Below are 26,298 nucleotides of genomic sequence, written 5' to 3' on the forward strand. Positions count from 1 at the left end.
TTGCATCCTCTTTTTCAGAAGAAACGTGGTTTGCTATAGCAGATAGAAGTCTATTGGCATTTAACGACAACAACAAAAGATCTAATTTATTTAATTTAGCTTCCAGCCCATACTTTTATTTTGAAATGAACTGCAGAATAAATGCTGTTTGTTTGTAATTATACCACAAAGTGTTGGTCTTTTTAATCTCAGTTTGTTCTTCTCATTAAGCATTGAAAAAACAATAGATTACTACCTTAGTGGGATGCTATAACGCTGGGGCTACGGCAATGGACAGGCAATGAGATTCTTTCGAAACTACTGGATTCCACTTCTGTTCCCCTGAAGACAGATGGGGCACCTGGCGGGGGAAGTACAAGGGGAGTTAGCGGTGGTTTGGGGGAGCCAGCCTGTCTCCCTGCTCCTGGGGATGGGAGGAGAAACGTGGATGGCAAAGAAACAGCACAGCACCATGGGAATGGGAGTATCACCACCAGGGGCTGGTGTCAATACTTTCCTCTAATTTTTCAAAAGGAATTCCAGTTCCTGAAGAGGAAAAGAGAAGTTGCACAGATGGATGGAGATGGTCCTTGTGAAGGGTGAGTGTTATCTTCAGCCTGCCAAAATCTGGACCTTTCTCTTTCTTTTGTATTATGATGAGACAGAAATTGTGTGATGCAAAGTGGCTAAAAATATTCCCTTCTCATTTTATTCTTTTCTCAGTGCAGCACCAAGTCACATCCAGACATTACTTTCCCTTGGCCCCGCTTCTCCCACCAGCCACCACCCTGTTCCTTTGTTTTCCTATCTCTTCCCACTGTCTTCAACTCCTCTTCCCCATTCTCTAGTAAATCCAATCCACAAAGGATTTTTGTCTACCTTACTCAACCAAATCCACTGTCATCAATGTCACCAGTGATCCCCACTGGTCCATATTCAGACCTCACCCTACTTAACCCATGTTAGCATTTGATAGCCCTGACTCACCACCAGCTCTGACCTTTGATATTGACTTCACTTGTCTCAGGGATAGCAAAGTCTCTGAGTTTTCCTCCTTCCTCCCTGGATCACTCCTTTTTCCCATTCCTTGACTGATTTCTTCTCTTTCTCCTCCCTCCCTCACCCCAATTACTAAAATGTCCTAATGCATTGACTCTCTTATCTAGTCTCTTGATTTTAAATACCATGTATACGCCAACAGCAGCCAGATTTAACAGCCTAGGCCTGCTCTCTAAACTCCAGATAAAACAGCCTGTTTAACGTCTCTACTTGACTGCCTAATAGAACTCTTAAATTCAACATGTCAGAAACTCAATCTCTTATTTCTAGTGGTGAGAATGGAGGACAAAGAAGCTACCTGGGACTTGCAGCTCAGAACATCCAAGAAAGGAAGAAAATAGGACATGGGGTTGGGAGAGGATAATTAAAATACTGTAGGAACTCCACTTTAGACCATGTTAGTAGTGACTATTGTCATTAGGCTTTATTTGTGGCATTTAAAGTAGAATCAAATGCAAAAGAAGGACAACGTCAAAATAGATAGATCAGCATAGGAGTAAATTCTTCCAATAATATCAACTTTCCCAGTAATTACTTGATAGTTTCCACTGGTGACTGAATCTATAGCCATGAAAATTTCCCCATTTTAGGGAAACCTCATCCCCTGTCTAGCTCTAAGATCCATCTTTACCTCAAGAATGTTGTACACATCAGTCACCTAAGAAAATATATTCCTCAAAGCTCTGAGTTATTCAGTCAAATATAGTCCCTCCTGAGGTGTCCCCTTGGTCTGGGGTACCTTATCATTCTCCCTTAATTCATTGAATAGCTAAATATAGTGTAAATCTAGCATTTTGGGAGGCCAAAGTGGGTGGATCACTCAAGGTCAGGAGTTTGAAACCAGCCTGAGCAAGAGCGAGACCCTGTCTCTGCTAAAAATAGAAAGAAATTAATTGGCCAACTAAAAATATATAGAAAACATTAGCCGGCATGGTGGCACATACCCGTAGTCCCAGCTTCTCAGGAGGCTGAGGCAGAAGGATCACTTGATCCCAGGAGTTTGAGGTTGCTGTGAGCTAGGCTGACGACATGGCACTCTAGCCATGGGCAACAGAGTAAGACTCTATCTAAATAAATAAATAAAAGAACTGGAGGAGCTGAAGTTCCCCTTCATCCTCTGAAAATTTGCTGAAAAATCAACTCCAAAAGGGCAGATTAATTGGAGAAATGAAATACGAATTTATTTAACTCTCAACAATATCCAAGTGTTTCTTTTCTTAATATGACTTGAAACCCTACTCTCTTGAGGACTATCATATATCCTTGAGATGGGTGTGTGTGTGTGTGTGTGTGTGTGTGTGTGTGTGTGCTTTTATTTGTTTGTTTTTGACTTATCTAAGAAAAACTAACTTTTTAGTGATAAGATTTTAGACTTGAGGACTGGAAAATGTTGATGATAACACTTAGAAAATATTAATATTGTGACCTTTTTGCTCATAATTGTAGTACCCAAAAAGGGACTCAGAAAACAATACAGCAAAATGAAGGCCTCAGAAGCAAAAGTGTTTTTCTGACCTTCTTCTGCCCTCCTGTGTCTCTTAGTCCCATTCTCCTCTAAGGCTAGCCATAAAAACTAGACTCCCTCTTCCCCAGGGTGAGGCATAGAAACCAGAACCCCTTTTCCCCCAAACCAGCCCTGAAACCTAAAAATATGACTCTCACTTTCCTCCGCCTTTTTGTGTAAAAACTGGCCATAAAGAAATTATGTGACCTATCTTGTTTGACCATAGGTCTTAAGACCCCCATTCCACAGCATCCTGCCCCATATCCAGAAAGAAGGAATGCATGCTCAGAGAGGCCAAGAAGAATCTAGACAGGACTTGCTGGGTTTCTCCTCTCAGTCTATTAGCGTTAGATAATATCCTTTTTGCCCAGTCATACTTCTGCGCGGTTGTCCATACTTGTTGAACCCAAACACACAAATGGACAATTTCCCCTTGTATCTTTCGGTCTTCACTCTGAAGGCTCCTGTGTCACATAAAACTATGATCAAATACGTTTACATGCCATGTCTCCTATTCATCTGCCTCTTGTCAGTGATTTTCAGTGACTCTTTAAAGGGCAATGGGGAATTTTTCCCTTGGCCCCAGTAGTTTTTAATCCACAGATATTACAGAGTCTGTCTTTCAGATGATGACATAGCATGTATTAAGCGATATCTTTACTACTTGATTAGGCTAGTATGTATCTTAAAGATGAGAACTCGTGGCCAAATGGACTTTGGTTTTGTGCAATTATTAAAGCTTTTATTTGTTTGTTTTTGACTTATCTAAGAAAAACTGACTTTTTAGTGATAAGATTTTAGACTTGAGGACTGGAAAATGTTGATGATAACACTTAGAAAATATTAATATTGTGACCTCTTTTGCTCATAATTGTAGTACCCAAAAAGTCTATGGATCTTTTTTCCATCTACCTAATTGATTAATTCTGAACAGCCTGTTATTCCCCTCTGTATTTTCTTGTCCAAGTTATATACAGAGGCTCCTCTACTTACTATGGGGTTATGTCATGATAAACCTATCCTCAATTGAAAATATTGTAAGTCACAATGCATTTTTAACGTAATGATATTTTCTATTGAGGATGAGTTTATCCAGACTTCATGCTATGGTAAATAGAGGAGTATACTAAACATGTATCATATCATTTTCACACCACTGTAAAGTCAAAGAATTGTGAGTTGAATCATTATAAGTTTAGGACTGCCTATATTTTATTTTTAAAATAACTTTTTGTTTGAAATATCTTCTTAAGACCTACAAAGAGTTGCAAAAATAGTACAGAGAGTTCCTGGTGTATCCTTCACCCAGCTTCCCCAAACATAATATTCTTATGTATAATAACTACAGTGCATTTCAAAACCAGGGAGATGATGCTGGCACAATATTAACTCAGGTACAAACCTTATTCATATTTCATCAGTTTTTAAGTGTCCTTTTTTTTTTTTTTTTTGGGTATACAGCTCCATAAAGTTATACCACATATGTAGATTCAAGTAGCCAATACTACAATCAAGATATAGAACTGCATCACTACAAAGAAATTCCTTGTGCTATTCCATAAAAGTCATACCCTTCTTCCAAATCTAACTTCTGCAACCACTAATCTGTTCATCATCACAATAACTTCGTCACATAGAGATTTATATAGAAAGGAAATCGTATGGTGTGCAACTCTTTAAGACTGGCTTTTTTCACTCAGCATAATGCCCTTGAGATCTATTCAAGTTGTTGAATGTAGCAAGAGTTTGTTCGTATTTATTATCCTAATAATATTCCATAAATGTTTGATTTTTGGATAACAAACCTTTAAATTCACAGCCATAGCATCCTACAAATGGAAACCAAAGGTCTCCCCAGAATTAGGGCTTGTTATGGAGAAGGTTTCCAAAGCCAGAGAAAGATACCAGGGATAAACAAGGCAGCTTTTTCTCTCAGTCTTCCTCATGTATTCTGAATTTTTCTTATAAACTAATGTCATCCAATCTAGCTCTCATTTATGTTATCTTATTAATTTTTTTATGTGTTCATACTTTGGGATTTCTGACTGCTTTCCTCAATTACTTGGATGTTGATTTCTTCTTTGAACATCTATATTCTTAAGCCTCGATTCTTTCTAACCTATCTTTCAAATCCCAATTTTAGCAGTGGCTCCAGCTTAAATAAGCCTAAATTGTTCCTCCAAGGATTGAAATCAAGCTATGAGCAAGTGTTGATCTATGGGGCAGGCCTGCCGGGTATCTATTGGCATGAGAGACTGAAGACCCTCCTAAGAAAGACTCAGTTTTCTTTAAGGACAATGGGTTGAGGTCTGCAAGAAATACATGGCCTCTGAGAACACCACATGGTTTTCATTCAAATTTTGCAAGGGGGTTTGAAATAAGATTTTGAAAAACTAAATGAGCTCTTTCCCTTTCATTTCTGAGAGCTATTGAGTGCAAGACATAATGTCAACTTGTCAGAATCTCTACCCTGATACACAATGGTGTTTAGGGCAGCCTTGGCAACAGAGGTGATATTGGTGTTAGCAGCAATATTGGTCCCCTAGCACTGGCATCAACACCTCTGTGCTTGGACAGCCATGGGCAGACATGCACTGGCTTGGCAGGGAGGCAGTCCTCTTGTGGCCCCTGGCAACAAAACCAATACTTCCGACACCAGTGTTGAGAGATGTGTGTGTGTGTGTGTGTGTGTGTGTGTGTGTGCGCGCGCGTGCACGAGTGCTCACTCTTCAGTCTCTGGGGGTTTTATCCTGCAGAAGGATCACAACTGTTTCCTATTTTGATTTTATAGAAGAAAAGTGGAGTTCAAGACTTTGGCCTAGCTATTAAACTAAAACAGAATTTTGAATTCCAAAGTTCCTATTGGGTCTTATTGTTATAATAAATGGACATCAATAGAAAGATGCCTTTGTAGGGGTCTCAGATTCAGGTCTTAAAATAATGTTTTCTTATGACATGCACTATATGTACATATAATGTTTTCTCAATGTGAAGACAGAAAGACTACAAATAGCAAAGGTCACTGCTTTTCAAAATAAATGATAATATTGACAGTGGTTGTACAAAGGTGGATATTTTAGGGGTCATGAGGAAAGTTCACCTTTGCTCTCTGAAGATTCTCTGAAAAATCAACTTGCAAAAGGCAGATTAATTGGAAAAAAGGCATGCAAATCTATTTAATGTGTATGCATTGGAGGCTTCAGAATGAAGATCCAAACATACAAGGGAAATCGTCCATTGTTGTGCTGGTTCAGCAAAGTAAGGACAGCCATGTAGAAATGCAATGGGGCCAAAGGGTATGATCTGAGTGGAGAAACTCAGCAAGGACTGTCTGTCTAGAGTCTTCTTGACCTCTGTGTATAGCATTCCTTGCTCTGGGTATGGGTCAGGAGCCTCTAAAATAGGGGTCTTACAACCTACAGTCAAATAAAGTAGGTCAGATTATTTATTTATTTTTTTATATGAAAAGACATTTTATTATTACTGTTTTACTGTATAACATATTAGTGAATACACCAGATTACATTTCCTCAAATGGCAAATGAGGGGCATTTCTCTCTGATTCCCTGGAAAACCTCAATATTATCTGTCCTTTGGAGGATTCAGTTTCTTACGACGAATGTGATACTGTCCACGAGGATACCAACGGTGCTTAGTAGTAAAGAACATTTTGTTAAGTTGTTCTATCATGGGTCCTTGCTCAAGGTTTTCACTTTTTTCTGCTAATCTGGTTTTTAGCATGTGATCATGTGTTTCTTCATTATTATGCACAGGATCTGGTCGAGGGATAGGTTTCGTGTGTTCATATGGAATGTCCACCGAAGGGTGGTAGCATACTATCGTCCTGCCATCAGATGTCAAAGCAAGCTCAACTTTGCAATTATAGTCATCAGGTAGAGAAGAATATGTAGATTTATGACAAACACAAGATAAAGCTCCATTTTGGATTGGAAATAAATGTTTCAAGATAGGTCTCTTTGATATCACCCATTTTACTGCTGCTGTGGTCATGGTGTTCAAGATGCTTATCAGGTAGTATGAAAAAAGATGTTTTGAAGAAGAACTGCTTTTAAAATCTGCTTCTAGGCACACCAATTTTCATCCCGTGAGCCCGCCATCTTGTTTCAATCCGGGTCCTACGAGACACCCAGATTATTTATTTAGGGTCTTTTTTTATACAGAAAGGCAGGGGAAAGTTAGAGTGATATTTTTAGGTTTTATAGCTGGCTTTGGGGAAAAGGGGTTCTTGTTTCTATGATCTGACTTGGAGAAGAGGGATTCTAGTTTCCATGGCTGGCCTTAAGGGAGAGTGGGACTGGGACACAGGAGGCAGAAGGAGGCCAGAGAAAACTGAGCAGCCTCACTTCTGAGACTGCTGCTGAGGCCTTGGTTTGGGGGTATTGTTTTTGAGTCCCAAAAGAACCAATTAAAGGAGTTGAGTGTGAAAATACATACATTATGCCCATTTCTGAAAAATAACAGTGGTTTAAAGAATTAAAATCATGTTCATTATTTTTACCACTTCTTCCATAAGTATTTATTAGCTACCTACTTTATAATCTGGACTATGTGGGTTACTGGAAATACAAAACAAATAAACATGATTTGTGACTTCAGAGTACTCACATCAGACATTGCGAGTAAAAATAAACACAGTGATGCACCCATGTACCAATCTCCCCCACCGCAACTCATTTAATCATTCTTTCTTCTTCCAATGCTGTGAATGCAGACCAATGAGTTCGCCAAAGTTACATGGCAATAAGAATTTAAACTTGTCATCAAGCAGTTTCTTCCTGACCGTGGCTAGGTAATATGAGTTAATAGTTCTCAAAGTAGAGTGGAGGAAAAAGCAAGATAAGAGGTGACTGATTATGGTAATAAAATAATTAAATTCCATTAAGATCAATTACTGACATAGGGATCCTAGCGATTTTCTTTGTAGTCATTCACAATGGTCCTCTCCCGCTCTTACTGCCTATGCCACAATATTTATTATCTAGAAAGCAAATTAACCCAATCCTCTCATCTCTCCCTGGCTTGATGCACAGGGCTAATATTCTTATCCGAATGAATCCTGCATTCGTTCCATTCTTTGTTCATGTCATACTCACATTTCCTTTGATTTTCCCTCAGCACAACAAAATTCAACACCCAATGTGAAGGCCACATGCTGCAAAGAATGACCAGGCTTTGCTCAAGTTTCTGTAAACCAGGGCTAGCATCTTCCTTCCTCATAGTCTACTCTGCTGAACATTCTTGTTTTAAAAAATCAGATGCTGGCCAGGAAGAAATAGATTCCCTGAACAGACCAATCTCAACAGCTGAAATAGAAACAGCAATTAAAAATCTCCCAAAAAGAAAAGTCTCGGTCCAGATGGCTTCACACCTGAATTTTACCATACTTACAAAGAAGAACTAGTACCTATCTTGCAGAAACTATTTCACAACATCGAGAAGAACGGAAACCTCCCCGACACCTTTTATGAAGCGAATATTACTCTGATACCAAAACCAGGAAAGGATGCAACTAAAAAAGAAAACTACAGACCAATATCCCTAATGAATATAGATGCAAAAATTTTCAACAAAATCTTAGCTAACCGAATCCAGACACTTATCAAAAAAATAATCCACCACGACCAAGTGGGCTTCATCCCAGGGATGCAGGGATGGTTCAACATACGTAAATCTATAAATGCAATTCACCACATAAACAGAAGCAAAAACAAAGACCACATGATTCTTTCAATAGATGCAGAAAAAGCTTTTGACAAAATTCAACACCCTTTCATGATACGAACACTTCAGAAAATAGGCATAGAAGGGACATACCTAAAAATGATACAAGCCATATATGACAGACCCATAGCCAACATCATACTGAATGAGGAAAAATTGAAATCATTCCCACTTAGAACTGGAACCAGACAAGGCTGCCCACTATCTCCACTTCTGTTCAACATAGTGCTGGAAGTCTTGGCTACAGCAATCAGACGGGAAAATGGAATCAAAGGTATCCAAATAGGGGCAGAAGAGATCAAACTTTCACTGTTTGCTGATGATATGATATTGTATCTAGAAAACCCCAAGGATTCAACCAAGAAACTCCTGGAACTGATCAATGAATTTAGTAAAGTCTCAGGATACAAAATCAATACACAGAAATCAGAGGCATTCATATATGCCAACAACAATCTAATGGAGAACCAAATCAAAGACTCAATTCCCTTCACAATAGCAACAAAGAAATTAAAGTACCTAGGAATATATTTAACCAAGGACGTAAAAGACCTCTACAGGGAGAACTATGAAACACTGAGGAAGGAAATAGCAGAGGATGTAAACAGATGGAAATCCATACCATGCTCGTGGATCGGCAGACTCAATATCATCAAAATGTCTATACTACCCAAACTGATCTACAGATTCAATGCAATACCTATTAAAATCCCATCAGCATTCTTCACAGATATAGAAAAAATAATTTTACGCTTCGTATGGAACCAAAGAAGACCCCGAATATCAAGAGCAATTCTAGGCAACAAAAACAAAATGGGAGGCATTAATATGCCAGATATCAAACTATACTACAAAGCTGTAGTAATTAAATCAATATGGTATTGGCACAAAAATAGGAATATTGACCAGTGGAACAGATGTGAGAATCCTGATATAAAACCATCCTCATATAGCCATCTCATCTTTGACAAAGCAGACAAAAACATACGCTGGGGAAAAGAATCCCTCTTCAATAAATGGTGCTGGGAAAACTGGATAGCCACCTGTAGAAGGCTAAAACAGGACCCACACCTTTCACCTCTCACAAAAACCAACTCACGCTGGATAACAGACTTAAACCTAAGGTATAAAACTATTAGAACTCTAGAGGAAAAAGTTGGAAACACTCTCCTAGACATTGGCCTGGGCAAAGAGTTTATGAAGAAGTCCCCAAAGGCAATCACAGCAGCAACAAAAATAAATAAATGGGACATGATCAAACTACAAAGCTTCTGCACAGCCAAAGAAATAGTCATGAAAGTAAACAGACAACCTACAGAATGGGAGAAAATTTTTGCATCCTATGCATCCGATAAGGGACTGATAACTAGAATATACTTAGAACTCACGAAAATTAGGAAGAAAAAATCAAATAACCCCATTAAAAAGTGGGCAAAGGACTTGAACAGAAATTTTTCTAAAGAAGACAGAAGAATGGCCAACAAACATATGAAGAAATGCTCAACATCTCTAATCATCAGGGAAATGCAAATCAAAACCACAATGAGATATCACTTAACCCCAGTGAGAATGGCCTTTATCAAAAAATCTCCAAACAATAAATGCTGGCGTGGTTGCGGAGAGAGAGGAACACTCCTACACTGCTGGTGGGACTGCAAACTAGTTCAACCTCTGTGGAAAGCAATATGGAGATACCTTAAAGCGATACAAGTGAATCTACCATTTGATCCAGCAATCCCATTGCTGGGCATCTACCCAAATGATCCAATGACACTCTACAAAAAAGACACCTGCACTCGAATGTTTATAGCAGCACAATTCATAATTGCAAGGCTGTGGAAACAGCCCAAGTGCCCATCAATCCAAGAATGGATTAATAAAATGTGGTATATGTATACCATGGAGTACTATTCAGCTCTAAGAAACAATGGTGATATAGCACATCTTATATTTTCCTGGTTAGAGCTGGAACCCATACTACTAAGTGAAGTATCCCAAGAATGGAAAAACAAGCACCAGATATATTCTCCAGCAAACTGGTATTAACTGAGTAGCACCTAAGTGGACACATAGGTACTACAGTAATAGGGTATTGGGCAGGTGGGAGGGAGGAGGGGGGCAGGTATATACATACATAATGAGTGAGATGTGCACCATCTAGGGGATGGTCATGATGGAGACTCAGACTTTTGGGGGGAGGGGAGAAATGGGCATTTATTGAAACCTTAAAATCTGTACCCCCATAATATGCAGAAATAAAAAAAAAATAAATAAAAAAAGAAACTGGAGGAAAAAAAAAAAAAACATCAGATGCTTAACGTCCTGAAGTATCCTGTAAGCTTTTATTTGAAAAGAATAGTTACATATGTAATGTTTATATATTATTGATATGGATACTTCTGAAATGACTTGCTCGCTTTAAGAGACAAACCTCCTATCTACTCAGCAAACGGCTGCTGTAATCCTGAATGCACAGTGTGATCCATTTAAACCACATGAATTTGAACTAAGTCCAGGTCTGAAGTCCTTGGGTCCAGCACTACAAATGTATCAGCTGTCTATTAGTAAAGTAAATTACGTGTATACTCTGTCCTTAGGTTTTTTGTTGTTGTTTTTTTACCTTAGTTATCCTTGATTAGCATCAGTGTTGAAGTGGAGATTAAATGAGAAACTTTTCTTTTGGATGTGCTGGTGAAAATTATAATAAAATGACAACTAATTCAAGTTGATACTCTCTTCACACACACCCCACTTGTATATGGCAAAGAAGAAGCAATCTGAGGTGGTGTGTAACCCTTATTCAACGCTTATTCATTTATTAAGCAAGTATCTATCGATCACCTATTATGTGCTAGGCATTTTTCTAGATATTGGGATAGAGCAGCGAACAAAACAGACAAACACTCTTGTCCTTATGACGTTTACATTCTAATGGAGGAGAAATAATCAGGGACAGTAGAAATGATGCCGGACTGTGACAGAATTAATTGCTCATTTGCACAATAATGTAGGGCTGATTATTTTATAGGGGGAATGTCAAAGTCATGTGATATAAGATGCTGCCTTTTTCTCATGTGAAATTTTTAAAAAGTAACAACGTCCTTGGTCTAGTGTGCTTGCTTTCTTAGGAAGCTAGTGAGGGGAGCAGCCGTAGCTCTCACTACTAGGTAGACAAAAACAGGAATCAGAGCACCCTATGCATTCTCAGTCACGGGATCTGAGCTCAAACCCTCTTTGTGAGCAGAGAAGAGGCTCCACGAGCACCCAGACAAAGGGTGAGGCCCTCTCGTTTATAAGGTCCAAGAAGGATCAAGGGGAGGGAGAGGAGGTATTTCTTCCTATAGTAAAGAGACTGTTGGTTCCCAGTGGAGGCCTGGAGTACTAGACTAAGGGCTATGAGTGGCTGCACTGAAGCAAGGAGGGGAAGGATTAGGGAAGGAGAAGTCAGGAGAGAGCACCCACAGGTGAGCACCTTCTTCTGGGAGGCAGGAATCCATAAGGCCCTTCCCTTGAGTCCCATGAGGAAACAATCAAGCTGCAACTTTAAGATTCACATTCCCTCCATTCTAATCAGGTGTGTGTTTGATCCAAGAAAACCTTAGCAGACAGGAAAATCTCAGAGAAAGGATGGCACATGCCCCTGAGGCATACTGCAGGGTTTTCTGCTGGAGACAACGAACACCCACACACGGACTCATAGGCAGTTTCCACGGGTCACCAGCAGCAACAGAGTGAGGCCCTGATAGATGCCCCCCCCATAAAAAGCCTCTACCCATGCAATTATAAAACTGAATCTAGATTATTCCCTACACATACACAAAGACACACATACACACACAAATGAGCAAGAAATATTCTTTAGTGCAGAGGATGGACGGACTTTGTATGGAAAGTGAATAATGTATTCTATACAATGCATGGAATTTCTTTGGGGAAAGGTATTCTACCATTCCACAGTATAATTATTCCACAGTATAATCATGCAGGTAAAGTCCCCAGCAGGTTCTATGTGATTCCACATCAAGTAAATGGGTCAAAACAGCCCCTAAGCCCTGTGTGACCAATTAACTCCACAAAAACACAAACTATACTTTAGTGCAAATTTGAGCCACATAACCAAATGGCATAAAAATGTGTGCTTATGTTCTGAATCCTAATAGTTTACATATGGATTTCACATGTAAAACAGATTACGTTACTGAAAATGGCCCAGAATATATAACACACGTTTGATGACTCTTTCTTAGGGGCCTAAGGAACAGGGGAGAGCCCGTAGGGAAAAGAGTATCAGCAACAACTGCAGGACTGACTTTTAGGTTAGTGTATTATGTCTTGTCTTTCCTTTACTTAAGAACTTGAACCATGTGTATACTATAATTTTTGGAATACATACATTATTTATTAATTGAATTCTAACTCCAAAGTTATAAAGCAGTGCAAATATGGATATCATTAAACTATTCTTAAAGGAAACTTTTCAAGGTTTTCATGCTGGGATAATTAGTTAATTGATTGAACATGTTTATATTTTGTTCACATCCATTTATTATCAATTGAGTGAGCCTTATAATTAATTCTAAAGATACCAAAACATTTGTATGGCTCAAAGAAAAAAACAATCGCACAAAATATGTTGCACTTCAAAACGTCAACCTGCTGTATTAAGTTATTCCGACCACATAATGTAGCCAAAACAAACACATTTTAAAATCAAGGCAATTTAAATCCAAAGTTGGTGATATTTTAGGTTATCACTCCAAGTTCTCCTAGGCAGTTTACTTATTGGCCAATATGCTCTCAAAGAGCGTTTGAATACTAAAAAAAAAAACAAACACTTGGTTTAAAACTGCGCTCAGCCCAGACAGTTTTGAGGATCCCAACTGCTTTGGAGTGCAAATACCTAGGCTTCAAAGAGAATGGGAAAGCCGAGCACACACTCCAGAGACATCAGCTCCTGCCCGAGTGCACAGTCCACAGAAGACGTGCTGGGAAAGCGGGCTCGCTTACCTGCCCCAACACGTCCTCAGAAAAGAAGACAGAGTATCTTCCAGACACAACAAACAGCACTGAGCAGACTCCCTCCCAAAGCTCCAGGGGAGCCGCTGCTTCTGATGGTACAACAATCCCTCTAGTGGCTGGGTCACAAGAGTAGGCATTTCCAGGAGGCTGCTGGAGAAGACCACGTAGCAGTCTCTGTAATTTTACATTATTGATCTTTTGCTAAAGGTTTACAGAAACTCAGGAAACTAGCCCGTCCTTTACTCACTAGAGCCAATACTTCCCTGAAAGTGGCTCGAGGATAGCTCCTACTGAGTCTAATACATTTCTTCATACAGACCAAATGGAAAAGGGAACCTAACATTTGCTCACTACAAACAAAAATCCTGTCATAAACATCACTGGGTTTAGATACAATACATGTCAAAGAAAATACAGTAATCCCAAACTGAAGTGCTATCTACAATCTCAGTGTAGCTGGCCTACTAGATATATTCTGAAGAACATCATTCTAGATGAACAGCAATCTGAGTCACTAAATAAAACAAATTGGAAAAAGATTTTTCTAATTCCAAAGATGCAGGTTAACTTTGAGATCTGAACAAATTAAAAGAAGACCCAGGATATACCCAATAAGGAAAATGAACGCAGCGTAGACCAGTCACCTAGGTGGATGACTTCTTTTTTGTTTTCATTTTCTGTATTAGGTATACTCAGCCTTCCTTTGCTTTGCTCAGATCTCACAGTTACTCCTCAAGAGGTTTACTCTAACCACCCTATCTAACAGAGCATTGCCCTGCTCTCTATCCTTTTACCCTGCTTTATTTTCTTTATAGCGTGTATCATATGACATTGTATTAACTATATATATTTATTTGTTCATTGCCATATCCTTCAGTAGAACACAAGGCTCTTCGAAGGTGATAACTTTGTTCATTTAACTCACTGCTGTGTCCTCAGTACCTAAGACCAGGCTTTGCAGAAAGTAAGTCCTCAATCATTATTTGTAGATAGAATAAGTAAATAGAGACTTATAGGGCAAATAGATTCCACTGAAATGAAGTGCCAGATTCTAAATTGTGACCCTTCCATTACATTGGTAAGATAATATTCTTTATCAAGGAATGAAGTAGTACATTCTCATTTTGTATTGGAGAGAATAAACAATCAAAACAAAATAGTGTTACTAACGTTGATGTGTCAATAAGAGGAAATTCACAGAAAATTTAAAATACATTTTTTTAAATGTATAGCCAAAGACTTACTTCAGCCATTAATAATTTGAACAACATCCTCCAAGCTACTTGGTAGGCCTTTGTATACTCCTAAGACACAGGGTGCATACTCAGACAACCATGTCCCAGCATTTTTGAGTGGTCTAGGACCCTGGGAAAAGAATTAATGATTTTGTAAGAACTACAAAATAGAGTAAAATATATTAACAAGAAAAAATTTTATTGTAAAACAGATTATTATATCCTCTTGAGAAAGCCTCTTCTCCCTGCATTTCTTATGGCAGACTCTCAAGAAAAGTCAGAATATGTCTCGAGTCTCATTAAAAAATCAAGCACTTTAACATTGCGATTTGTGAGAGCTCATAATATATAAAAATTGGGAGATGAGATTAAGAAAAAACAGTGTCTCTTCCTATTCTATTTTTAACTTTGGCTAACAGTTTGACCAATATCATGTTAAACATGATGTTAAACATAAACACCATTTTATAAGAAGTAGTATAACAACACAATTCCAATTTTTTTTTTTCAGAAAAGAACTTAATGTGGGACTTGTGGTTAACTATTCTCTCTACTGCCTACTGAAACCCATTAAAGTAACAATAAAGAGATAGATAAAAATGGCAAAGCACACAAAGGGCCAAAAGAATTGTAACTGGGAAATAGATACATACGTGGTACCTGACATGGCAGACAGAAGGAGGTCTAGCCTAAAGTCAGCAAAGAAGGCCCAGTAGCAGCCCAGTGAATTGGTACTTCAGAACCCCATAAAAGCCTCAGGAAATAGAAACATTAGGTAATCCCAGGAGTGCGGATTCAGGTGAGGCAGAATGAAGAAGGGTAGATTGAATATCTGTATAAACCTGTGTATGTCTGTATAAAAAGTACCACACCTCTAGATCCTACACACACACACACACACACACACACACACACACACACACACCCCTCATTCAGCTGGACAGCTACCTCTTCTGCCAATGAGAATAACAGTGTCTTTCACTTTAATATAAATGGAAATTTCTACTTCTGAGTATAATGGAATATCTTGCAGCAGACCAAACACTAGCTGCGAACAACTAGAAAGGTTATTTTTAAAAAATAAAATAAAAAGAGCTGCTCAAAGGCATATGAGAACTACTAAAATAATGTATCAGGGAGGGGAACTGCAGAGAATGAATGGACATCCTGCGGTGGCATTCCTCCAGTGCATTGCCAATTCTGGGAGCAGGGCAAGATGTTGATAATGCAGGGCTTTCCTCAGGCAGAGGAGAAACCAGAAGATCTATTGGCAGCCTTCTGATGCTGAAAAGAGAAAAATTGTAACAAAGTAGCAAAAAACAAACAGAAAGGCCAAGATCCCAATGAGAAATAGGGAATAGAAAAATAAGGATGACACTCAACTAGTATTACCCTTAAGACATGAATTCTCAAGTATCATGGGGCAGAAGTCTCAAAGCTATGCAGAAATCTTTTAAAGAGCAGAGGGGAGTTTTTGATACTCTTAAGGTGCTGAGATGGCAAGACTTAAAGTCCTGAGTCTGCCAACGAAAAGGGCCCCAGTGAATGTAACAAGCCCTTGGTTGAAAGAATTGGACAGCTATACTACAAGAGTGAATCTAAAATAGAGATTTAAAAAAATCTCAGTTTCATGGATTAGAATAATTAATACTGTTTAAATGTTCAGACTACCCAAAGCAATCTACAGATTCAATGCATTCCCTATCAAAATTCCAATGACATTTTTCACAGAAATAGGAAAAAAATTCAACTTATATGGAAACACAAAAGATCACAAATAACCAAAATGATCCTGAACAACAAAAATAAAGTTTGGAGGATCAACCACCTGATCTCAAAATCTACTGCAAAGCTATAGTCATCAAAACAACATAGTACTGGCATAAAAACAGACATATAGAACACTGAAACAGATTAGACAGAAATAAGTCCATACACTTATTATGGTCAACTGATCTTCATCAGATTTCCCAAAAACACACAAGCAGAAAAAGACAAAAGACTCTTCAATAAATGGTGCTAGGAAAACTGGATAGCCATATTAAGAAGAATGAGATTGGGCCCTTATCTCACACTATATATAAAATCAACTCAAAATTAATTCCAGACTTAAATGTAAGACCTGAAACTATAAACTACTAGAAGAAAACATACAGAAGAAGCTCCATGATATTAATCTGAGCAACAATTTTTTGGATATGACAACAAAAGCATAGGCAACAAAAGAAAAAATAGACAAATGGGACTGAATCAAACTAAAAACTTCTGTACAGCAAAGGAAACAATCAACCAAGTGAAGAGACAACCTACAAAATGGGAAAAATATTTGCAAACCATACATCTGAAAAGAGGTTAGTATCCAAAATATATAAGGAACTCAAACAACTCAATAGCAAGAAAACAAATAATCTGATTGAAAAATGGCCACAGGTCCTGAAGACATCCAAATGATCAAGTATATGAAAAGAAAAAATGTTCAACATCACTAAGTATTAGGGAAATGCAAATTAAAACCACAATGAGATGTCACCTTGCAGCTGTTAGAATAGCTATTATCAAAAAGATAGGAAGTATCAAGTATTGGGGAGGATGTGGAGAAAGGGGAACTCTTGTACACTGTTATCAGGAATGTTTATTACAGCCATTATAAAAAACTGAGTGGAAATTCCTCATAATAATTAAAAGTAGAACTAATATGATCCAGAAATCCCAGTACTGGATATATATCAAAAAGATATGAAATCAGTATGTCAAAGAGATATCTGCACTACTGTGTTTATCACAGCACTAGTCACAATAGCCAAGACATGGAATCAACTTAAGTTTCCATCAACAGATGAACGGGTAAAGAAAATGTGGTAAAATACACAATGCAATAGTATTCAACCTTTTAAAAAGAATGAAAGCTTGTCATTTGTGACAACACAGATGATAGACGAACCTGGAGGATAGTAAGCTAAGTGAAATAAGCCAAGCACAGAAAGACAAATACTTCATAGTCTCACTTATACATAGAATCTTAAAAAGTCAAATTCTTAGAAATAGAGAGGAGAATGGTGGTTACCAGGGGCTAGGGAAAGGAGAAAGGATTGGGGAAATGTTGGTCAAATGATACAAAATTTCAGTTTAACCGGAGAAATGATTTCAGGAGATCTATTGTACAACACGGCAACTATAGTTAATAACAATATACAGTATACTAGAAAATTGCCAAAAGTAGATTCTAAATGTGTTCACTACAAAAAAAAAAGGTATGCGAGATAATGGATATGTTAATTAGCTCAATTTAGCCTTTCTATAACGTATACATATATCAAAACATCATATTGTACAACATAAATATATACAATTTTTTTTTAGTACACTATCATTTATTTTGCTAGTTCAGCAACATTTTGAGTGAGACCCAGACACTGTGGCATTTAAAAATAATGTAACCTTGTTCCCTTGCAAGTGGCAAGAGCAAGAGGTCTCCATGGAGCTTTGCTAAAGGGGAAAAAAAAAAAGAAATTAAACACCATCCACTAATGTGCCAGCAAGTAATGAAATAAGAATCTGACACTCCGTGCATTGAAATACGTACAAGATGTCCCTGTGTTACCCTGGCAATTCATCATAAAGGCTGGTGTATTTTTGTTTATTATACATGAAGTGCAGTGAATTAATACCAGGCTGGTTCTTCTAAGAAACTTTTCAAACTATGTACATGATAGAGTCAAAAAGACATTTATATATATGTTTATGTGTATATTCACTCATGCTAGAATAAATACATGAAAAAGTATATGTTTCTCTGCCTGTGAGTACATGGAGTCAAATATATCAGGATTACAAATGAAAAATTCAAGTGATGACCTAGGGATTTGGAAACATTTTTTTTACTCTCTCTCTGTATGTGTGTGTGTGTGTATTTAATATGCAATTTTATTTGTCAATTAGAGAATGAATAAATAAAATTGTAAACTAAAACAGAAGTAGAAAGAGACTTACCAAAACTATAACCCCAGCTTTGATACAGCTCAGTCCCTGATTGGATTAAGGTGAACAGCCCCGCTCTATCTGTGTGGAAGAGGAAAACTGAAACCTCTTTGGTGGAGGAAATTATGTTTTGAACCTCTACAATTTTTTCAAGAATATAATGTCAATCAAGTATGTAATGTCAATCAATAATTACTAGATATGACAAAAGACAAGATCATATAACCAAAATCCAAGACAAAAAATAGGAAATAGAAACAGACCCATTGTGACCATACATTGGAGGTAGCAGAGAGTGACCTTAAAATAATTGTGGTTAGCGTTCAAGAAAATAGAGGAATTCTGGGAGGCTGAGGCAGGTGGGTCGCTCAAGGTCAGGAGTTTGAAACCAGCCTGAGCAAGAGCAAGACCCCTGTCTCTGCTAAAAATAGAAAGAAATTCATTGGTCAACTAAAAATATATAGAAAAAATTAGCCAGGCATGGTGGTGCATGCCTATAGTCCCAGCTACTCGGGAGGCTGAGGCAGAAGGGTCACTTGAGCTCAGGAGTTTGAGGTTGCTGTTAGCTAGGCTGATGCCACAGCACTCACTCTAGCAACAAAGTGAGACTCTGTCTCAAAAAAAAAAAAAAAAGAAAAATAGAGAAAAAGGTAGAGAATATCACCAGAGGACTGGAAATTATAAAAAAGAATCAAGTGAAAATTCTAAAACTAAAAAGTAATATCTTTAAAATTAAGAACTCATTAGATTGTTTTAAAACAGTTTAGATATAAAGAAAAGAGATCAGTGATATAAAACATTAATTATTAGATAAAAACCTCAAAGTAAAGAACAGAGAAGAAAGGACTGAAAAATTATTTTTGAAAAGTAAAAATCACATAGGTATGGCATAATATATGTGTAATTGGAGTCTCAGAAGGATGTGAGAGCTAGAGAAGTGAGAAGTACTATTTATTTGTAGAAAAAGTAGCTGAGATCTTCCCAAACTGATGAAAGACGTTAACTCACAAATTCAAGACATGCTATAAACCCCACATAGAATAAATGAAAAGATTATTATTTGTCAATTAAATCAATAAATGAGTTGTTTGGGCTCAGAAATCAATACCCCAAAATGAAGGCCTTAGAAGCAAAACTTTTTCTCTGACCTTCTCCTGCTCTCCTGTCTCTCAGTCCCATTGTCCCCCAAGGCTAGCTATAGAAACTAGAATTCCTCTTCCTCAAGGCAGGCCGCAGAAACCAGAACCCCTTTTCCCCAAAGCCAGCCATAAAACCTAAAAAGTGTACTCTCACTTGCCCCTGCCTTTTTGTGTAAAAACTGGCCATAAAGAAATTATGGGACCTCCTTTGTTTGACTGTAGGTCATAAAATCCCCATTCCAGAGGACTTACCCCACACCCAGAAGGAAGGGATGCTGCACAGAGAGGCCAAGAAGAATCTAGATAGATACGTTTTTCGAGGTTTCCCCATCCAGTCTATTAACATTAGATCATGAGCTTTTTGTCCAATCACATTTCTACACAGCATTCCATACTGTGTTGAAACTAAACATAAAAATGGACAATTTTCCCTGCATGTTAGGGTCTTCATTCTGAACACTCCCATATATACATGTTAAAAAAAATTTGTGTACCTTTTCTACAATTAATCTGCCTTTTACAAGTTCATTTTTCAGAGAACTTTCAGAGAGCCTAGAAGAACTTCACCTTTGGCCCCTACAAAATAGTCTGTACCATAATCCAAAACAATAAGCATCTCATTGCCATGGCAATAGAAAACTGGCCTAGCAGCAAGAGAGCCAACTTTATGTTCTTGATGCCACCATTAACTTTCTCATATTTGTTGGTATGACTAAAAGAGATGAAGGAGCTGATCCATTATTTAGCCAGTTGAGAACTGCCTTAGCTAGTAGCTTATTCAATCCATTAGGATATAAATCACATTGGGGCAGGATTTCTTTCCTTGCTTATGTTCTATCTTCAGTGCCTGAACAATGACTAGTTCAGAGTAAGATCAATTAGTATTTGTGGCATTCATCCTCAAAGATTACTACCAAATATGCATGGATTTTCTTTTCATGGAATTGCAAACAGTACTCATTATCTCACCCAACTTTATCTCTGGGGCCATGGGTAAATCAGTGACATATTTTTATTTTGAAGTGTTGGTCCACAATTTTAAAATAGAGTTCATCTCTAAGAATATCTTGTACCAGGGGCTTATCTCTGAGAATGTCTTACACCAATGAAAATTTTCATTTAATTTTCAAACCATCCCCTATCAACTTATTATTGCAGTGGTCTACTTACTTCTGCAGAAGCTAAAGCATCTCCATCTTGGATGGTAATCTGCCATGTTGATTTCTGATTAACCTCAGTTTGGGGCCTTGTGTAAGAGCATGTACTTACCATAAGTCCTGCCTTTAGGCAAATTCTTGCCTTTCCCTGAGACATTGACTTCAATTGTTCTACACATTCCTTCCACTGTCTTGTGGCCACCTAAGACATGACTTCTGTTCAAGACACCAAAAACATGGCTTCTGTTTGTAAGTCCCTATTAAATATTTCTTTCTGAAAATGTGGATGTGTCAGCCTCTTTCTTCAGCTTCTCAGTTACCTTGGCCTTTAGGGGTAGGTTTGCCTAGACCTGTTCACCACAGAACATCTCATATTCACCATCATGGATAATACAGGTTATAGACAATAAACAAAGAGCTGTGCTCAGAATTATTGTTTTCTAGATTATCAGATTCCAGTTTTATTCCATCATACCTTTTTAAAATGAATGATCTGTCAGATTTTCATAAAAGGTTTTAGAAAAAAGTCTTCTGATATGACTTTGGTTAAGTCATTTCTCCTTTCTGGGATAGAAGGCAGTCAGATCAGATCAGACATATCAATAGGGCAACACTCAGAATGGATGGAAACCATAGACACATTTGACCTGCAGAGAGGTTTTTGGTTTTGTGTGTGTGTGTGAGAATGAGGAGAAATTTAGTTGCCCATATAAATACATTTTTATATAAAGTTCCAAAAATCCAAATTTCTAGCTTCACTTCAGAATTTAAATCTGGCAACACTGGGTCCAAAGTCTTACATGGTAACGGTTATGGGCTGCCCTTTTCAAGAGAGCTTAATCTGTCTGGTTTTCCAGAGAGATCAAGACCTACATCACTTCTTAATGTTAGCCAGGTATGAGGGCTGTCTTCTCAATAGAAATATTGGAGGACAGAAGATAATGAAATTACATCTTTAAAATGCTGAAAGACAATAACTGGCAACTTGAAATTCTATACTTAGTGAAAATATTTCAAAAATGAAGATGAAATAAAGACTGTTCCAGCAAGTAAAAGCTTTGAGGATTTGTTGCCAATATACCTGAAGTAAAACAAATACTAAAGGAAATTCTTCAGGCAGAAAGAAAATGATTCTAGAAGCAAAGGTGGAGTAGAAAAAAAGGAATGAAAGGCATGATAGAAGATAAATATGTGAACTAAATATAAAAACAAATAAATTTTTTGACTGCAATACAATGACTATGCAAAGCAATGATGTCTTTGCAGGGTTTTAAATGTATGTAAAACAGTTGCAAATATTCATGACAACAATAATTCTAAAGGAAAGAAGGGGGAGAAATTGTATTAAAGTGTTCTAAATTCCAAATTGCATAAGAGGTAAAAGTACACAGCCCACTGTCAGCAGACATTAGAGAAAGGCCCTTAATGTGAAAGACAGAGACCAAAGTAATAAATAAGCAAACAGAAACTGATCTTAACAGAAATAGAGACTAAGTGACTACAATCAACAATAAGTTAGGGCATACTTTAAAATAACTAAAAGAGTAGAATTGGACTGTTCCTAACACAAAGAAATGATAAGTGCCTGAGGTGATGGATAACCCAATTACCCTGATTTGATTAATTCGCATTGTATGCCTGTATCAAAACACCATATGTAGCAGCTAATATGTACTCATATTAATTAAAAATTTATAAAAAAAAATTTTTTAAATAAAGAAACAGAGACAATGCAGGGAGAAGAAAAAATTATAAGTAACATACTCATAAAAAATTTAATTAATATACTTAGAAAGATCAGAAAAGATATTGCATCCAGGAAATAAGAAATGTAGAATAAAAATATAGGTGAAATATAGGAGAAAAAGGGTGAGTAAAGAGTAGGATCAACCCAAGAGATCCAACATCAGAATACTAAGAGCATTAGGGGAAAAAAGGAGATAAAACAGAAGAAAGAAAATTATCCAAAAAAAAGTTTTTCAAGAAAATTTTTCCAGATTGAAAGCAGGAGTTTCCAGACAAAAAGTATTAACAAAAGTAATGAAAGAAAATGCATTATAAGGCACATCAATAAGAAATTTCAGATCACCAGGGACAAAGAAAAGATTCAGTAATTTCGAAACAAAATTAAAAAACAGAAAGTCCAAATTCAAAGGATCAAGAATTAACACCACGTCGGATTTCTCAACAGAAAACCCTGGAAGCTCTGGGCCCAGGAGCAGCACCATAACTTTCATTTTAGCAATCTATACCTGACCAAACTAATAGTCACATGTGAGGATAAAACAAAATCATTATCAGACATGTAAAGTCCCCAAAACTTTGCTTCCTATACTCCCTTTCTTGATCAACTACTGGATGATGTTCTTCTCAACCAAAAATATGGGGGGAAACCAAAAAAGTGGAAGACAAAGGACTCAGGAAACAAGAGGTCCATCACAGAAGCAAGGTAAAGAAAACCTTCAGGAGGTGAGAAGGGGTGGTTGAAGGATGGCCGTGTGCTTCAGGCTTGGCATCAAGCAGTCCAGATCAGAACAGAAGAGAGGCCCCAGAAGGACGTGCTTTCAGCCCTCCACCTCCCCAACAAAAAGGACATAGATCAATGACTTAATATTTTCAGATGTACTACTTCTGGCAGACAGTCAGTGAATGAATTAGAGATCCTTGTTACTTAAGTACACAGAAACCTAAGATAAAAGAAGGGAAGAGAAACAGACAGAGAAAGCCAATTATTAACTCCAGAAAAACCTAAACTTGTAAAAAGTAAGAAACGTAACCATACCTTGCTACACTTCACAGCTGTGAATAATATTTATATAGCACCAATAATGTAAACCATGAATATTGATGCAATCAAAATTTACAATGCAACAAAAAGAGAGGATGAAGGTGTATCCTGGCATTGTGGGATGCAATTTTAAGAGCACTAAATTCTAAATTTCCATACAATAAGAAGCCAGTAAATGAGACCTAAAACTGAAAAAAAACAAAAATCAAGACATATAATGATGAGCAAGTTATTTAGAAATAAGGCTATAAATGGCAGAAGAAACAGCTTAAAGTTGAAAGAGGTTGCCTTTGGGGACTAGGAGGGAAGGGTAGGGCAGGAGATTGCTGCTTTTCATTATGGGCTTTGTAGAAGATTTGACTTTTTAAACAATGTACATGTTCAACTTTGATAAAACAATATTAAATTTTAGAAGAGAGAGGGTGGCATGCAGCTTTGAGAGCCCCAAAATAAAACTAGAATGAGTCATTGGCATGACACTACATTTGAAACACTTGGATTCCAAAGCTAAAAGCCTGCCCTTCTAGCCTTTACTTTTCTCAGGGGATTGATTAATTCAGAGTAAAAAAAAGAAAAAGAAAAAAAAAACTCTGTGAACCACTAATTACTAGCAATTAATGCCCCTTTTTCTTATGTCCAGTTGCAAATCATTGTTGTCTAAGAACTAGGACTGCCAAGCTCATTCTAAGGAGGTATATAGCTCATAATGTACCTTATAAAAAGCCAAGGTGAAAATCTACACTTCTTGTTCTAGTTCCCTTGTGTGACTAAACAAAAGGCATGAATAGCAATGTGACTCTCTGTAAAGCTGAATGTGTACCAGGTGCAAGGACAGATCGCACTTCATGTTAGTGAATACACCAAGGATTTCATTACTAAACGACTTCAATCTGCTGAAAAGAATTACTGCCACCAGAGGACCTTTATTAGCAGAAGCAACTATGAATGAATGAAAATGCAACATAAAGCAATAGGCATTTCCAAAAACGCTTTGGAAGATCAATGGTTCTTTTAGATTTATCCAAAGAATAGCTCCTCCTCCTGCTTTCAGATCCAGCCAGGAATGGTGTGCTGCTTTCTTTATTACACTGTTTTTCTAGGTAGATATGAACAAAGAAGCCTCGCTTTTGCTGCTTTATCCTGCCTTTAAGCTCTTTAAAGCTAATATTGACCCTATAAAAATTACTGCTTATACTGATGTCATGTTAGCATGGCATTGCAGCCATGATTCTCGTTCATGGTTTGAAGAAAATTAAGGTATAATAATGGAATCCTATCAAGCATCCTCTAATTCCCTTTATTACTTAATTTGCTTAAATATTCATTCTTGCCCAGTGACCATAAATGGTAAAATTTACAACGGGGATGAAGAAAAGCCAGTTAGTGAGTTCAGTCATGTCTAGTTTTACCTATTCCTAGACCCCAACAAGAGAGTATTTCTCCCATTTTGAAACACATTTTCTCCTGCAGAGGGAATAAGAACAGCTTTAGAGCAAGCATTTAGGCACAATGCATTTTAGAAAGAAACCAATGTGATCTGGGTTTTGAGAAATTCTGGCTTTGGAATGCTACTGAAAATGATTATTCAATCACAGCATCATTAGCCATTTCTGAAAACTCATTTCTCATTGTGCTGGCCACTTTGGCAAGCTTTCTCATTCTCAGATGGTTCCCATCCACTCAACCCAGAAACATAAGTGCTAATTGTCTTGTTCTGGACTCGCTTAGTAGGTGTAAACTTTCCATCTGAGGCATGAGAGTCTAGCCCCATGATTCTTGTTAATTTTAATAAATAAAGCTCTATAGTAAAATGTTGGCCAGAGTGAAACAACTCTCAAAACATGTGGACTCAAGATGATCATTTGTACACAGGCAACAAAAAACTAAATCCAAGAACCTAAATGTTTCACTTTCTTCCTAAAGCTCAGCCTGGTTTTCTGCCTCATGTATCTGCAAATAGGTGAAGAGAATTTACACCTTAACTCTTTTATTATTCAGTTTACATTTGAAAATTATGTTGCCTTTTCCAGTGTAGAGAGAAATTGTCAAAGTGAACATTTTTTTTTTTACCATCACCACCTTCTTTAAGAAAAACATCTACTAGGCATGATATGTGGAGTTCCAATCTTTTGGGACATGCAACCTAACTCCAGACAGTTAATTAACAAAGACAGGTAGAGTTCCCTAAATGACAAATGAATGACACAAATGAAATAATGCTATAGGAATTGGGGAAAGGAAAGTACAAGGTTTGGGCAGGGAAATAGAGCAGAAAGAAGTGACAATGAGCTGAGCCTTTAAGAAACTTTGAGATTAAACTAAATGGAGAGGTAGCATAGTCCAATTTTTAAGAGTATGAACTCTGAAACAAACTGCCTGGCTTCAATCCCTGCTCTGCCACTTAGTAGGTGTGTGACCTTGAACAGGTTCCTTAACATTACTGAACTTTGATTTTCTCACTTGTAAAAGCAGGATTAAATGGTAACCACCATATCAAGGGGGTGCTAGGTTAAATTTGGCTAAATCATGTAAAGGATTTAAAATAATGTTTAGCACAGAGTAACTGCTCCATAAAGATTGTTGTTTTTGTTGTTGTTTAAGTGAGAAAGGAGTGGAGAAGACATATTAGGCAAGGGAAATATCCCAATAAATTAATCAAATATATTTAATCACATAATTACGCTGAAATGAAAAGCTC

At 37.4% G+C, this 26,298-nt stretch overlaps 1 pseudogene; it reads right to left on the minus strand.

The window, feature by feature from the left end:
- Window positions 1-6,015: 6,015 nt before the first annotated feature.
- LOC105879587 (large ribosomal subunit protein mL42 pseudogene) lies at window positions 6,016-6,684 on the minus strand (annotated as a pseudogene).
- Between the last annotated feature and the right edge of the window lie 19,614 nt (window positions 6,685-26,298).

This window comes from Microcebus murinus, chromosome 8 (assembly GCF_040939455.1).
Source record: "Microcebus murinus isolate Inina chromosome 8, M.murinus_Inina_mat1.0, whole genome shotgun sequence".
NCBI classification, from domain to species: Eukaryota; Metazoa; Chordata; class Mammalia; order Primates; family Cheirogaleidae; genus Microcebus; species Microcebus murinus.